The sequence below is a fragment of the Engraulis encrasicolus genome, chromosome 6 (assembly GCF_034702125.1).
Source record: "Engraulis encrasicolus isolate BLACKSEA-1 chromosome 6, IST_EnEncr_1.0, whole genome shotgun sequence".
Classification (NCBI taxonomy): domain Eukaryota; kingdom Metazoa; phylum Chordata; class Actinopteri; order Clupeiformes; family Engraulidae; genus Engraulis; species Engraulis encrasicolus.
Window position 1 is genome coordinate 5707392 of NC_085862.1, and position 12621 is coordinate 5720012.

General features: G+C 44.0%; 2 long non-coding RNA genes across 3 annotated transcripts; one reads left to right on the forward strand and one right to left on the reverse strand.

Annotated features, from left to right (window-relative positions):
* Nucleotides 1-496: 496 nt before the first annotated feature.
* Nucleotides 497-9981, forward strand: LOC134450632 (uncharacterized). Its single transcript, XR_010035130.1, has 7 exons — nucleotides 497-592; nucleotides 1039-1159; nucleotides 2271-2371; nucleotides 5578-5649; nucleotides 7358-7475; nucleotides 9686-9726; nucleotides 9860-9981. It is a non-coding gene; the product is annotated as an uncharacterized LOC134450632 (long non-coding RNA).
* A 4-nt stretch (nucleotides 9982-9985) lies between these two features.
* Nucleotides 9986-11904, reverse strand: LOC134450633 (uncharacterized). 2 transcript variants are annotated; one of them, XR_010035131.1, is made up of 2 exons: nucleotides 11570-11904; nucleotides 9986-11041 (listed from the first exon to the last, which is right to left on the reverse strand). It is a non-coding gene; the product is annotated as an uncharacterized LOC134450633 (long non-coding RNA). The 2 variants fall into 2 exon arrangements; XR_010035132.1 differs by having other exon boundaries at nucleotides 9986-11372.
* Nucleotides 11905-12621: the final 717 nt, after the last annotated feature.

A 12621-nucleotide genomic window follows, 5' to 3' on the forward strand; every position in this document is an offset into this window, starting at 1 on the left:
AGGAAAGGGCGTTGGCTCATGTGGTGGGGGCATTAATTTGCTAAATGTGACGATGGTTGCATTATATTTGTAATACAGTGGTGGGGAAAAGCTGGGTTCATCTCAAAAGTGGTTATATGGACGTGTGCTCCTCACAAACCCCTCAAGCTAGCTTCTTTATCACCCAAAATTACACCCAAGATATTCACGTAGGCCTACTACAGAAATTTCAAGACATATATAAACATATTTATTTGAAAACCACTGGTCCATATAATGTGTCTTCTTGCTTCTTTGTAAATGGACAAAAAAATGTGGCGTTATTACACTTGTGAGGTTTGTGTATTGCATAGACACCCGGTCGATCTTCTGCTGCTTGTTGCAATGCTGCAGGTGGCCTTAATATTTAATGATGAACTATGTAGTAGTGAAGTTTTTTTGTTCCCCCCCCCCTAAACAATAGCAAAGTTGAAAGTTGTTCCAGTGCATCATTTGTCATTGTGCTTGAAAAATTCCGTAGCTCCTGGGAGAGGCATGGATTGGAATGATCTTGGGGCCATGAAACGGACATGGATGGAGGCTGCAGTGATGACCGAAGTGTGTGTGACAGCAGGTAAAATGTATTTTCTAGTTTTGTTTTGGAAAAGGGAGGTCACTCAGTGTTTCCAGCAGGAGATTGCTTAGGCGAGGTGGTAAGCCTTTGGACCCATTGCCTTAGTCTTCTCATGTCTTCTGACTCACCAGGGCCAGCCATGCCTCAATAGTTGGCGCGCTGGTCAGATCAAAGGGCTGTGTGTTCAAATCCTACCCTTACCGCCATCATCGTCCATGGCTGTGGTGGCCCTGAGCAAGGCGCTTAACCCCACATTGCGCCATGGCCTGTAACCAACACCCTTGTACCTGAATAACTAAGTCGCTTTGATGTCCTGATTAAGACTGGCTAAGTAATGTAACTGCTAAAGATGGAGCATACATTCATTTACTTATAGATCAGATCAGTGGTGATTGTATTTTTAAATTAAACTAATGATGTTTTGGTGGGATTTTCTGATGTCACAGCATGCGCCTAGCCGCAGCAGGCAGCACGAGACGTCATTGGGCAGCAGTGAGCAGCAGCGCAGCAAGTTGTGCCTGGTCGCAGCAAGTCGCGCCTGGTCGCAGCATTTGGCATCCTGAGAAGGTGAGTATTGTTTACAATTGCAAGGAGGTTGCCCGTGCAATGAATTAAGCTTTTGCGTGTTCAAAACGAAGGTTTGATGGGGATGAAGCTCATTGGTGCGTGTGTCGCTTTCAAATTGCATAGCGAAAGCCAGTCTAAAGTAAGTCGGAATAGCCAATGTAGGCGGTATCAGATCAGTCCGTTTGTAATGTAACACAGTTCTTACAGGTTATCTTGGACACTGGTAATATTGTTTGTCCATAACGGGGTGAAAAGCCCGCAGTGCTGAGGGCTGCTGGGCCTCAAGGGAGAAGCGCCAGGCGGTCACCGTCACACGGCCGGGAGCGGTTGCAGCTGGAGTTTTTCCCATGGCCTTCGCATGAAGCCTTGGCATGAAGATCGACCACGTGCCGACGGCCTGAAGATGTGGTTAACATTTCCTTTTGTAAGAATTACAGGTCTGGGCATTAGCCAATGAAGGTGGGGACAGATGGCCTTATTGACTGTGGTCCTGGCTAGATAGGAGATGAGCATATGTGACTGAGGCTAACTGGCAGAGTTGGCGTGGAACGTTAGTAAACCTCCCTCCCAAAAGCCTCATACAGTGTCAATGCCGTTGGGCTGGGGGACTGATCCTTTAGTCCAGCGGTTCGATTCCCGAGGGGGAGGAACAGATGCAAGATGACCTCCGTCACACACACATGGGGACAATCACACTAATTTAATACTTTTCATATTAGGGGCCAAGCTGATGACACTGCCTGGTGGAGAGGGGCTGAGTCTGTAAGATCACTGAATGTTTTTTTTTTGTTGTCTTATTATTCACCAGAAAGCCAAACGTGGTGCTGTGTTGGGCAGGGGAGCATGGAGCCTCTCGGAGGTGTGTGTGTGTGTGTGCGCGCGTGTGCATGCATGCACGACCTTATGCACTTTTCTCTTGGACCGGGGACTTCTGGTGTGTGTGTGTGTGTGTGTGTGTGTGTGTGTGTGTGTGTGTGTGTGTGTGTGTGTGTGTGTGTGTTTGCGCACTGCCATCCCACTATGCTGAAAGAAGACTGGGCCTTTGGTGTGGATGGTTGTTTGCCCATGTTTTTCGTTGTGGCATGTGTGGATGATGACTGATACCCAACAGGTAACGGATGACAGACACAGGACTGACGTGAAGACCTGAGGATATGCGTGACGAGATGGACCCGGCTGAGTCAAGCTGCACACACGGATACAATTGATAAGGTATGAAAATTGTTCTGTAAAACTATGTCTAGAGTAGACACCAAGATGATCGTGCTCCAGAGCTCTGCAACATGCGTTATCTGCTCTATGCCGCTGACTGTAATGTATTTGGCAAATGTACTGCATTGGATATTGGAAATGGACAGTGGTCTCTACGACTCTTCTTAAAAAAAAAACACATGCAGGGTTTTCAGCCAACACAAATGGTGGGTGGATTGAAAATCCATCATTAAAGGGACACTGTGTGAGATTTTTAGTTGTTTATTTCCAGAATTCATGCTGCCCATTCACTAATGTTACCTTTTTCATGAATACTTACCACAAGCATCAAATTCTAAGTTTTCATTATGACTGTAAAAATTGCACTTTTCATACATGAAAAGGGGGATCTTCTCCATGGTCCGCCATTTTGAATTTCCAAAAATAGCCATTTTTAGCTGCAAAAATGACTGTACTTGGCAGTGGCGGCGCCAGAAATAATTTGTTGCAGTTGCTTAGCAGTTGCTGTGTGAATTCAAGAGGTTGCTGGTCAAAAAAAAAAAAAAAAAACCTTGATCAAAACACCTATATTTAGCAGAGGCACTTTTCGGGAAGGGGTGGGGTGGTTACGGTCCTGTACGAGTCAAGTTTACAGTACAGTAACAACAACACAGACTGAAGCATTCAGTGCGAAGTCATTTGACACAGACCCGTAGCCAGAACTGTTTCTTAAGGCGGGCATATGAAATCCAAGGGCGGGCACCACTTATTATTATCTTAATTTTGCTTATTTGACCATTTGCGCAGCCCAAATCCCTCACAATAATCATTACATTAAACATGACAGGACAGCGTGCGCTCTCACACATGCACAGATTGCGCGCGCGCGCACACACACACAGGCGCGCGAGCCGAAATAAATTAGACACAGAATCTCGAACTCAACAACAACAAAAACACCACGACTGACAGCGGCGATTCTAGGGCAAGTTGGGAGCGAATATTTTAAAGAATTAGGCCTATCATTTGCAACAAATCGCCACTATAGTAGTTTATCGTCTTAAGCTAGCTGTTATTCACCATCGGCTTGGGGGCCCTAAGCGGCTAGGCCTACCTCTCTAGCCTGGTGATAAGATGCACCTCTGACGACAGGTGCAATTCAAAGCAAAGCAACCAACAGAGGAGTAGTTAGCTGCCTTTTGCCAAATGCCAACACAGACAAAGCACACACCGCCACCAACAACAACTGCATGTGCACATGACATAGGCCTATTAGATGACGAGCAGCAAGCATCTCAAACTGAATAGAAAACAAAACGCCACGGCGCGGCGGCCGGGTGTATTTCAAAGCAACCAACAGAGGCATAGTACAATATTGCAATTGCCATCACACACATACACATGCATGCGCGCGCACACACACACACACACACACACACACACACACACACAATGTGACTTACTATGAGTAGAGTGGCAGCGCTGTCTTTTGTCAATCATGTGTCGGCGTTTCTCCAGGCTAAACTTCCACATCTCGCCTCCTGTTAGCATCCAGAACTAGACAGCAATATCGCCACTAACGCAGATGAGACTCGCCACTAAAACGCCAGCATATCTAGAGCTATATGGCTCAGCTGACATGTCATCTCTGCGATCCAACTGTTCTGCGCTTTTCTGAATCTCGCCATAGCCTATCGCTTCAAGTTACTGAATGTTCCTTGAAAGTTGCATGCTTGCCTTTCCCAGTTTCGATAGCATGTTTCTGAAATCACTTCAGAGAGATTGAAAAGATTGTGTCTAATGATACAGAATGCATCCTCTGCAAGGAATATCCTCTGCAATGGAATAACTTACTCGAGCCAATCCCAGTTCCCAGATAGAGGGAAATGAACGTCTTTTCAAACCAAAATATCTCACGAGGTATTCTTTCAACAAAACCTGATTGGTTTTATCAGTGCCGAAGTCATTCACAGATCCATCAGTAGGGATAGCCACCGTTGTTGGCCTGCTACGTGCTACGAGCCTGCTACGTGCTACGAGCTACCGCTCCCTAGACGCTGCCGGTCCGGCTGTCATGGTCAGGATTCACGAAGATAATCCAGGCTTTTCTAACATGTCATGTCGTGGGTTATTCAAAGCTACCGATGTTGGAATTTTAAAACAGTTAATAGGCCTATCTGTTCTGTCACTTTAGCAGAATGTGCGCATGCCCAACACTCGGGAACTGGGCACGGTGAGGGGGAGGGGAGGATAGTTCCAGGCTGCTGTAAGTGTAACTCGAGTTGAAACGACAGACCAGACCACTGCCCTGAAATATTGACGTTTCTCATTTCTCAAGGCTATGCATGCACATAATCTGATTCATATGACACGAATGTGAATGTCGAATGTCATTCGGCCAAAGGTTTAGTTGAACATACTCATTCAATACTATTTTACGGAAAATTGCATTATATTTTATATATTTTTGACGAAAAGTCAGGGGTTGCTCAGCAGTTGCTGATTAATTTCGAGGGGTTTCCATAGCAACCCTAAGCAACCCCGTGGCGCCGCCCCTGGTACTTGGACCATACTAGAAAATATTTGTTTAATACTTAGTAAACTTTCATGTAAAGATCAAATTTGGCAATAGGCAGCCCAATTTCAATAAGCAGCAAAGTTGCAGTACCTTTTTTGACCATTTCCTGCACAGTGTCCCTTTTAAATCCAACATTAGCCAAGTTCTTGGAATACCCCCCAGGTTGATCTTTTGCAACTTGCATGGCTGTGTTGTTGCTATGCTGCATTTTGGCCTTGAAGTGATACTGTCCCATTTTTGGAAATAAGCTCATTTTACACCTCTCATTGAGTTAAATGATTGGGTTTTACCTTTCTCCTGTACTTCCTGCCGTTGTCTCAGTACGACAGTACAAAGTTTACCCTAAAGCTGGCGGCTAGCTGGTCACATAGGACTCGATGTTAACTGCTAGCTTGGGGGTAAAATTTGTACTGCCATACCCAGAGAACGGTTGAAAATACAGGAGAAGGGTGAAACCCAATCATTTAACTCAAGGTAAGGTGTACAGCTTATTTCCAAATAATGAGCTTATTTCCAAAAATGGGACAGGAGTTAAAGTCTTTGTGATTAACTGCGTAGTAGTGGAGGTCTTATCAGTTGCTTAGCAGCAATTAAAGTTGTAAACATTTCACCCTCATCATTTGTTTATTGTGTTTGAAAAATCCTCTAGCTCTTGAGGAAGGCCTGGAATAACCTTGGAGGTGGCAGAGATGACTGGAGAGCTCAGAGTGTCGGGTAAAACGTAAGTCTCTGCTTCTTGGTGCACTCCACAGTCCACAGTCCAGGACGGCCGACAATAGAAAGCAAACTGGTCCACTTCAGACTCGTGATGAACATTGCCGTAGTCGTCTAATATTCAAAGGCTTCAGTTGAGGCTATGTTTACCTGTCTACCTTTGCCCCGGCACCTCTGTCTTTGTACAATTTTAAAACTGAGTGCTTATCTGGTCCCTATTATTATTGTTATTATTATTATTATTATTATTATTATTATTATTATTGTTATTATGGGATTATTATTCTTGTTAAAAAGTGTTTCACAATGCACTGATATTGATTGGCCATGTCACTGGGTCACTTGACCTGGAATCCATTTTAAAAGCACCTTTGTAAGAAGTAACAAAGTTTGCCCTGATGAATACTGGCAGCGTTATCCCTTAAAATAAAGAATTTGAATCCTTTTTTCACTAACATCAGTGTGCCTCTGATCATTGAGGCTACCGCCTTCAAGAAGGAGCCTACTGCTTGGGCCTTCACATTTTGGGGATACTCACAACCTAAATACTGAGGGAAAGAACATGTTTCTTTGTATTTTGTGTAGTCATATCAATATGGTTTGACTGACGAAGAGGTGATGACGTCCGTTGTTATGCTTTAAACGCAATGCAACAACAAACATTTCAGTGGCCCCGTCTTCTCTGGCCGAGGCGTTCTGAAGTGAACCAACTTGCTTTCTATTGTACTTTTACTAGTCGCTCTCTCACGGAACGTTCGCTAAACGTTCCCGCGGTTTTAACTGCCAATGAGAAGTACCGAACTCTGCATTCCAATTGGTTACTCGCCTCGCTCAGAGTTAAAATAGGGTCTTAAACACTTTGGATTTTCCTTTGCCTTAAGACATGTAAAAGTTTTTATCTTTTACCTGACATGTTTCGACGGTGTCACTTTCACTTCTTCATCAGAGGGTCACTGTGATGTTGATGAGTGACGTGCTTTAAAATCAGCTGATGATATTGTGGAGGTGTGACCTCCCTTCCAATAATGACACGTTGGTCACACCTCCTGCTGTTAGAGTTGTCCTCTTAGGATGGTGGTCCAGGTGTGAGAGAGCATATATGCCCTCTCATCCCTCAGGAGTCTATGGAGATCAGAAAGCTCAACCCAAGTATCATGAACAGGGATGAGGGGGTATATATGCTCTCTCACACCTGGACCACCATCCTACCGAGCCATCGCGGGAACGAAATTTTCGCTAAGCAGCGGCGCAGTAAGGTAAGAGCTACTGCTCTGGCATGGGACCTCCTCCATGCTACCCTGATTGGCATTCATCTATCTGACGTAAATTGCGGGTGTAGTCCACATGGCTGTGAGACAGTTCACTGGCTGCTGTGTTTTTATGTCTTGAGAAGTCACGTTAGAAAAAAAACTGTCCATCTTGTTTGTCAAGCATTCAACCCCACCTTTATTAGACCAAGCAAATCTCTTTGCGATCAAGCAAGTTCCTGCTCAGTTGCGTCCGAGCCTAATGTTTTCATTTCCGCCCACATTGCATCGCTTGTACAGTACTCGCCTGCTCGTCTCGCTGTGACACGTCGCTGCTAGTTACTCGCTCAGCAATGTGTGTGAACGAGGCTTTAAGCAAGGCATTTTGTGTGATCTCTTTGCACGTCTTGCCATGCTTTGACACTAACATGTATTAAAGTGAACATTTTCTCTTCATGTGTAACGCAGAAACATCATCTCCAGCCTCTATGCATCGAAAGATAAGGGAGGAAAAGGCCATCTTGCTCTCAGCTGTGGAAAAGTGTAACAACAAGAAGAATGATTGACAGCATCCTGAAACATGGGTGTAAGTACCGGTACACAATTCGCCTTTGGCTAAGCTCGGCCCCCTTGTGTTACAGTCGCTAGGTCGGGCAGATGAGCTTTCTTTCTTTCTTTCTGTGCTGCGATGTCAACATGGTTTGTGACTGTAAATCGCAGCAGTTGTTCACCCCCTAATAAATAAGTATTTATTTCCTTAATTGTCTTGCATCACAGTTGTTAAACTGTTTTGGGCTCTCTCACCTTCTCACCTGGATTATCGATAGGCGTGCTGTAGCTGGCACCATGGTCAGCTAACTCGTATCTGTGAGCCCTTGCTGAAACTGCTAGACAAAATCACCCGACGTGACTGCTGTAGTCATCCTCAAAGCTACCACCACCTCTCTAGAAAATCTGTGCAACCACATCAGTTAACGTTTGGCGTTTATATCTTCAGTAGCCTAACAAAATAACGTCCATCAGCTGCTAGACAAAACGATCCTGACGTGACTGATGGTTAACTTTGCTAGCTGTTTTCTTCATTAAATAGACAATAAAACCAAAATCCTACCTTGACACGGGTTTGTGTTTTGCGGGGAAACTAGCACCTTTGTCACAGATGCCCCAGACACAATTTCCAATCATATTTTAATAATAATATGACCGTAATATCTTGCTAAACCCGACTTGAAAACATGCGATTTCTGCATCGAGTGTCAAACTGTCCGACTTCTGTCCGGCCTCGTCCTTTTGCCGTGCTGCGATACAACATTTTAGGGCGGGCCTTAGCCTAAGGTGGGAATTCTGTTCACTCTGTGAAGCGGTAGTATTGATACAAAATCTGTTGTTTCTATGATCATTTTTTTAGATGTGTTAAAGGGGCACTGTCGAACTGAGTGCCGGACAATCGGTACCTAGCACGGCATAGAGCCTTGTTATTATTAATCTGTGAGTCTTTGAGGCCAAGGTTCACGTTAGCCGGCTGTGGCCGGACATTGGCCGTTTCGCATGCATGAATGACTGGCAAAGTAAAATGTGACCTGACAAAATGTCCGACAAAAATGACTACAATTAATCAGTAAATATTACTAGCTCATTTTAAACATTGAATGTGACAAAACACCAGTAATATGAAATTGAACAAAGCTGAAAATAATTGTGAAAAGCCTAAATGAACGTGTCATAAACAGCACGCTATAGTGTTGCTTGCGCTCTCATCCCCACGTCATTGTCCCCAGTGAGGTTATATGCTTCCCAATCACTTGACTCACGCTGGCTGCTGTCGAGGAACTATTCTGCTTTTTGTTGCCCATTTTACCAATATATCAGTGAACACAACAAAGGGCGTTGCATTTGCAAAACCGTTTCATGCCCAGTTGCAAAGTCAACTGTTTGGGACACAATGCGATGGCATGCGCAGCATTTCAGCATCCAATTACTTTCACTTTACCTCTGCTGAAAAACGGTGGTGGATTGCCAAGTAGGCAACAGTAGAGGGTCAAATCATAAACATTTCAGAGAAAGATGTGCTCACGAGAAGTCCCAGCGAAAGAGCATGCAGGGCTTTAAAACTTTTTTTCATCTCTGGCCAAAATGGATGTAACTCACACGCCCACATAGAGCGTCGTACGCAACGTGTCGATTCCATTACCTTTGAGAGCGCAGGAAGGAACACATTGCAATACAGTTCAAATTTCAGTTGTGTCGTTTCTGTTACTGCACTACCATTACAGTCATCTCCTCGTTACCCAATTTGAGTAGGGAAATCCTCTTTGGTTTGCGGACAAAACACAATGTTTTCAGTCTAACTTCGGCTAGATATGCACGCTGCACGTTGGGTGGCTGTTTTTTTTTTCCCAGTTCGAGCTCTCTGGTCTCTGAAAGAGAGCGCGCGTTTGCTCCCCGTGCATACAAGCAGGGCTCTAAATTAACACCAGCCAACTGGCCAAATGCTAGTGAAATTTAAGTTTTGCTAGAAAAGACCAATTTACTAGCCACTTTGACCCATTAAGGAGTGTGTGGTTGGCTATATGAGGGAAGGTCCGTTGGATATTCCATATGTCCGGTATTCTGCAATACAGCCGGCCACTTGTCTGGCCAGCGAGAATTCTAGCGTGAACACTGCTTGAGGCAACGTTGTAGTTGGGATATTCAACATGTCAACAAATGTTTTTGAAATTTAGCTGCTTGGCTCAGGACCTCGTGTCGTGGTCTGTTGTGGTTCTGACATGTTTCCTCTCATTTTATGTTTCTCAGGGTGTGCTACGTATCCATGTTTTCTGGAAACACTGTACATGGTGAGCACTCCTACATTCATTGTCAGTATAATAACAGAAAGTAAATTTCAGTGACAGATTTTTCCACATGCTGCTACTGTTTAATGATTTTTTGTTTGTTTGTTTGTTTGTTTGTTTGTTTTCTCCCTTGCAGTGGTAGAAGATGGCTGTCGTCGTGGGTGCTGAACAAAAATAAAATCCACTATGCTTTGTTTTTAGTTTGCCGCTTCATGGTTAACTATTTTACTCTTTAAAAAAATAAAGCAACACAGACACCCCATGGCGTGGGTCCTTTTATTACATCACACAATGCATGTATGCGGTGTACAAAGTCTGGTGGCTTTAGGTGATAGCTGCCTTGCTACCCTTGCTTGTGCTTTTTCAGCAGAGAGAAAGTGAACTGAAATTTAGTCCTCAGATCACAGCACTCCATTCCACTTGTTTTGTCACCCAGACGGTGGGTTCTTTCGTGATGATGCAGTGGTGCTTGTGCTATGCAGCGTGCATGTGCACTGATTACCAGAATGCATCAAACTGGCAAAATGTGCATGCCCGCTGCAGAGCAAAAGCATCACTCCTTCATCACCAACAAACTCGGTACGAACAAACTTTCTCCCTCTGACATCACCTCAGGCCAATTCAGACTAGGAGTGTATTCTAACATGCAGACTTCCATCCTCCACTTGTGCTTGTGGCCTCGTGTTTTGCTGACGCCCTGTCTCCGTAGAGAAAACAAGGCTTTCCTGCCACAACATTTTTTGGGGGGGACTGTTCTTCATTCACCATCCCAATTCCAAGCGAAGAAATTACATTAGAATTGTGCATTTTGCAAGACATTGAATACATTTTCTGTCGTCTTTGACTTCATCATACATAAGGTCACAAGCGGGCAAGTGAGCAAGGAAGTCTGCATATTGGAATGCTCCCCATGGTACATGTTACATTCATACTGTGGCCTTTAACGCATTAGTGAAGAGGAAATGGAAGGTTCATGGCACATTGAATCGACAACCATAGGAGAATGCTTTGAATCTGAACAGTGGAGGAGATATGTATGACTGATAACTTGTGTGTTTACCACTGTGTTGTAATTGAATTAAGATATTACTTCAGTAATATACAGTATATTGGGGACAGCTTGTAAACAATGTAGCGCTGTTTTAGTGAATTAAGGGGTGGGGGTTCTTTTTTAAAAAAAGAAAAAGCTGAAGAGGTGGAGACGACGATGAGGATGATGACATCGGGGGCGATGGAAGCTTGGAGAAGGCACCACTGGTGTGGTATCAAACTGGTATGCTGGGGCCCCTCTGAAGTCCTCCCAGGTCCTGCGTCAACACTCCAAGAAATAAGAAAAAGTCTTGTGATGAAGCCAAGTTCCAAATGTGTCCAGTTTCAGATATGAATAGTCTCTCTCTCTCTCTCTCTCTCTCTCTCTCTCTCTCTCTCTCTCTCTCTCTCTGAGATTCAATGTTAGTTTAGTTATGCTACTTGTCTTTGCCTTTGTAAGGCAGGCATCATGTGAACTGACGCGCGCTGGATGATAAGCGCCACCTTATGTAAAGCAACAGAATACCTGATGGGTGGTTTAGGCCTACTGCAAGCTGTTGGATCAATCATTTTCATAATGCTACACATCATTGACTTGCTATACCGTATGTTGTGCCTGTCTGTAAATAAAGTATGTGTAAACAAGCATTGTCACTTTGTTATGTAGTAGGCGACAAGTCAATGAAAGAACACGCTGGTTCGACATAACACAAGTGAAGCTAATCATTTCTGGATAGCCTACATAGCAAACTAAGATCGAACTTGCAAGATAATAAAATGAAGAGGTGAATTACATATGGGATCATTTTTTTTTTACCAGCACTGGTAGTCCTTTTCCGATGCCTTCAGAATGCGTACACAATGAATGTGTTCTTTTTTCCCCAATACGTACTGATTCATTACGCATTTTGAATGCGTAACAAAAGAAACGCGTTTTCTTTTTTCCTATGCGTACTGTTTCATTACGCATTTTGAATGCGTAGTATAGCAAACGTTTTCTCTCTCTTTCCCATGCGTACTGCTTATTTACGCATTTTGAATGCACGCGTATAACAATATGCAACATGTTCAGTCCTTCAAGGGAGTTGAAATAACATTTCAGTTCTTTCTTGAAAGTGGGATGGTTTTCTTCCTCCTTCCTTGCATTTGGTAACTTACTCTCCCATGGCTATAAACAAATTCAAGATAAAATATGGTTCACATAGATCCTCTCTCAAAGAAAGCGCTTGTATACAGGCGTTGTAATTCGTCATCAGGCTTAGGAAATGGTTACCGTAATTGCATCAACATCACAAGGAAATGTTTCTTCTCTATTTATTTTACACGACATAACCCCTGGCAGACTGTTTCGACTTTAACATACAGGTGTATGTGATATTTTTCTACAACAACAACAATAATTAATAATAACAAGTTCGTATGTTTTGTACTATCTCCATAGCCGTGGGAAGTAGGGGTGCAGGGGGTGCGGCCGCACCCCCTGCTGTGGGAACTAGCGGTGCAATGGGTTACAAGCACAATAACTTTTCTGACCATTTTCAGCCCCCATAGGGTAGCCAGACGTCCGTCATTCGGACACTGATTAAAATGCATTAAAATGCAGGAAATTGCATCGAAGACACACATTTTCTTGGGGGAGGACCCCAAAAGCCCCCGTGCTAAAAATGCCTGCACCCCCTGCACCCCCTGTCACAGACGAGTTCCCACGGCTCTGACTATCTCTCGAAAATGTACACTTTTTTTTTTTAAATGTTTGTTTGCCTTGACAACGGTTGCTATGACCATAGAGTTAACACAAGTGCAATCTGCAGCACCACCACCACTACCGTCTGACCATGGGTTTAAACGTACTAAGAGCATATACCACCC